Source organism: Anneissia japonica, unplaced genomic scaffold, assembly GCF_011630105.1.
Source record: "Anneissia japonica isolate Jap-2015-1 unplaced genomic scaffold, ASM1163010v1 scaffold1594_len1068242_cov183, whole genome shotgun sequence".
In the NCBI taxonomy this organism is placed as follows: Eukaryota; Metazoa; Echinodermata; class Crinoidea; order Comatulida; family Comatulidae; genus Anneissia; species Anneissia japonica.
Window position 1 is genome coordinate 976,785 of NW_022722535.1, and position 4,749 is coordinate 981,533.

The following is a 4,749-nucleotide window of genomic DNA, read 5'->3' on the forward strand; positions in this document are numbered from 1 at the left end:
ACTATAATTGCTGAGAAACACGGGCGGACGCTGATATCTACCTTGCACCCTACTTTTTTTTAAATTATAATATAAATACTATATGGAAAAGAGAAAATTATATTCAAATTTAAATCTGAGAGTGCCATTTCCGGTCATCAGACGTGCCATAATCATAAATGTTCATATATGAGCGCCAACTGTGGTGGGACTGAGGTCGTCCACCCACCATCTTTGAAAGTCACTCCCTGAGTCCTCTCTATTTTAAATTCCTGGATCCACCACTGCCATATAGAGTGACGATTATTTTTTTTAGCTTAATCTTATATCCAAATGACTAATAGGCCTACCACAGCCCACAGCTATGTATCTATTAAATATTTCTGATGAAAATCACAATGTACAATTCGAATTACTGTACAGCAGTCTGACGGTGCCATTTTCGTCAATCTGGGGATGCCGTAATCATAATTTTTTTTTACCCCAGCCCAATCTGTGGAAGTTCCTAATTTTAATATATAGACTTTAATATTTGAAACTATACGCATTACAGTTTTGGTCGCTAACAGTTACCATTTTCAAATGACTGGAATGTAGAAATTAATTTACCTCTCAGCGTAGGTTTTAAATCTTCAGTCTATATATATTTTTAATTTGTTTGATGATCCCAATATTCCATCTTTCGGATACTACTATGGAGAATCACGGCACAACCCTCCACGTAAGAACATAAGAAAAAATGTTCTTTATTATTAGAAGCTCTAATTATCCAGGCCTCATCTTTATGAATATATGTAAAACGACTAGGAAATAAGTGTGCTATACATAGGACAAAAGAGCGAGTATGTTAAAACAAGATTTAAAGACTTAAAAAGGTGGGAAAAGGGTGGTTCGCCGCTTTTTCCCCGCGGTTTTTCGTCGAATATGCTTTTTGTGTCTTAGAAAAATCAGTTCAACATATCAAAAAATGTTTTTCCTCCGAAGCCTGACTTTAACATATTTTAGATCTCAGGGGGTTTCCCCTACTCAAAGACTCAGTGGATTATACACATTTTTTCGCACACACTTAAAGTGCAAATGTTCAAATTCTATGCAATAGGAGCCATGTTCGCGTTATCGTTACTTTATTGTTAGTGCACATGGCCCACGGGTTGCGTTTATGTATTCACGTATAATGAGAAAATTATTTGTCAAGTTATTTACTTTTTATTATTTGTTTTTAATTTTATTTTTTTCACACGGGCCATATTTAATGGCTCCACGGGCCAAATTTGGCTCTTGGGTCGCCTATTAGGATCCAGGGTGGCCTGGGCAAAGCCTAGTGCGGTCATGTAGTAATTCCGTATTGCGTTGTTACATAGAAAAATACCATCTGCCCCTAAAAGAATGACAATTAGTATCCTGGAACCATTACACAATGCTCCACAAATATTTATACCATGTTTCACCCAGGAGTCAGTGACAAGAACACATGAACCAAACAGTTCTAATGAGACATTAGTTATCATAAATTCAAAATATAATCAGTAGACAAAATATAATCAGTAGACAATAATGGAAAAAATATGTTTTATTTATTATATTGTGTAGATATGACAGTTGAATGTAAAATTTTAGTGTTAAATATTTTATCAGTGTTTATCTTATATCGTACGATATTATATTATAACTCAATCAAATATGTAACTGTATTTGTGTTATCGCTGTACAGATAATAAGTATAATGGACAGATAATCATGGAAATTCGTATTCATATTCGTATTTTAGTTCAGTTTACATAAATTTATAAACAAATAGATCAACTATAATAATAAGTGATCGAATAGGAACATAAGATGTTATATTTATATCAAGCCTAGCATTCAAGTTGTTTAATAAAAAGTGTCTCTATCGGGATTCGAATCTGCAGTCTCTCGCAAGGCGAGAATCATACCGTTAGAAAACACGAGACCATATACGGTATATAAGCGCAAGTCTAACACCAGGTGTTTTGTAGCCTCTATTAGTGCCTGAATGAATAATACAGCACATTATATATGCCAGTCAATGAACCTTATTTGTCAACATGTACATAATACCTTGCACACGTCATTTGCTGGGCGTTGACTTCATGCTATATTATTATAATTGTAGTAACCCCTTATAATATTTCATTGAACCACAGCTCAAATAATGATCGCCTAAAGTGACGTTATTGTTATATATTGGTTTAACTTAGAGCATTTAGACCAGTGGCGTAACACCTATGCGCTCTCATGCGGCGAACTGCAGGGACCCCGAGCCCTCGTAGCCCCGATGGGACCCCAACCATAGGTTCTTCGGTCTAGCACCCTGGCCAAAAAGGACTTTGTTGATACATAACACCATGTATCTCTGACCTTGACTGTATTGTATATGTTATATCCAGTGGCGGATTAATGGGTGGGGATCCTTGGCAAGGGACCCTACCAAATTTGTCAACGAATTGTAAAATGGAGATAAAAGAAAATTATATTCACAATTTTAAGTCTGTGAGTGCCATTTCTGGCTATGTAGACGTGCCATAATCATAAATTGTCTTAAACTCAGCCCCACCAAGGCAACAGCATAATGTGTCTCTGAAATCGACATATCATATTATATGCAGTGGTGGAACAAAGAGGGAGTCCTACCGGCCCGGGGCCCTACTAAATTTTCCTAAATAATTTTAAATGGAGGTGAACAGAAAATTATATTCACATTTTATTTCTGTGTGAGTTAGTACCGTATAGACTCCAACTGCGGCCAATTTATTTCAAATTTATATCATTTGTTCGTCGTTAAAACATTTAGAATAACAATGTTAACATGATTAAAAAACGAACAATGATTAAAACGAGCACATTGAAAATTCCAAGATTGGCGACCGAGACCCAAAAAGAACCCCCAGTTTCAGAAAGCCACAGGGCCCTGGCCCCATCGTTACTCTACGGTACTGATTTAGACGAGTTGCAAACGCAAGAATGCGTTACTTGTTTGCATCGCGTCTAAATGCTCTGATTTTATCATTGATAAAATGGACGATGACAACGCTTCACCTTCATTCTGTTCGAAATGCCATTTCAGGATCTTGATATTCGGATTCGTCGTCGATAATCGTTTCTTCGTTTGGATAGTCTGCAGCGTCTATGTCCAGGGCAGTTGCACTGTCCATATTGGTAGCCGATAAACCTATGTCTCTGTCCAGGTGGAGCCACTTAATCTCTGTCCAGGTTGCAGAAATTGATGTGGTAAGAGGTAGCGCGTCCCAAACTGCTCCTCAACATCTTGATAGTCTGCTGAGTCTCCCAACATCCTGATCGACACCACTCTCTGACTGGCCTGTGATGGGTTCGTTTAGAAAGGCAACACACTGATCAGTATCTTGGTTTTCACTCCAACCACCCACTTGAACACATCCTAATAAGCATGATAAATACCTTAGTTGACAGAAGAAACCGTCACTACTGAAGAGAACAAAGTTAAGGAATTAAAGCATATAAAGAAAGTTTTAAAAGTATGCAATTACCCCAAGTGGTCCATAGAATTGCCAACAAAAAAAAAGTAGCCAGAAAAAAAAAATCCGAACAAGCATAAGAGAAAAATTAATATGAGAGTCCATATGCTTTAGGTATCCCATACTGTCATGGAACATCGCAATAACCACGCCGCACTTTCTCGCAGCACAAAATTAACACTTTCTTCGTTCTAATAAATTGAGAAACAACCTAGTTTACCCAAAGGATCAGGTCAGGAATGATGATTATGTGCGGGGTCGTTCAGCATGTTAACTGTCTTAACTGTGAAAAGGGTTATGTAGGAGTGATTGAAAGATTGCTCAATGTGAGGATAGTGAACACAAGAAAGACGTATTAACACACAATAAGGGAATAAAAACACGGGCTTCAAGATTCTCATCATCAAATTATCATCACAAACCGCCATCACTGATCATGCAGTAGAGAACAACCAAGTTCCGAATTCGAATGCCACAGTCTTTGCAAAAGATTCCAACATAGATAGAAGGAAAATAAAAACGGCAATTTGCATCAGAAAAAAAGGACAACATCAACAGAGACATCGGGGGATACGACTTGCCGCACATATATGATGGGTTGCTAGAAAAAGTACAAGCAGGAGGGGCCCCGGAGACGTAACACAGTTAAAAACACCAAGGGCTGTTAGTGGCGCAATCCAGTGCAACCTGGACCAAACCAGACTATTATAGCACAGGCTTCAGTCTAAAGAAGTTGGCAGTTTGCCAATGAAACGTTACAGGTAAACTCTTGTTATCTACGTTTTTTGGTTCAACATAAAAGTTAAACAAATCGAACAATCCTTAGGTGGTACAGTAGGCATGACAAAAACGTGAAATGTTTGTGTTCCTCATGGTCACAATATATGGATTATAGTTGAATCACCTGTATTGATTCTTCTAAACAAACAAGTGTTTATTATTTGTCATTAGATTTGTCATTAGATTATTATGTATATTAATTAAACTTACACCTGTCATGGAAGCAACGCGTAGGCGTGTGGGCGTGCGTGACACATTAGTGCTTTGTTTGTGTTTAAACTTTAATCGCTTTCGTCCTTGTAACTCCCATCAGAGCCAGATGCTCCCATTAATTTATTGTAATATTTAAAAAAATAATGAAAAATTATTATCCTCTTACTGTCGCCCAGTGGCGTATCTACGGGGGTGCGTGGGAGGTGCACGCCCCTCCAAAAATTACTTCCCCCCCCCCCCACCAGTCCCCCACCCCCCAAAA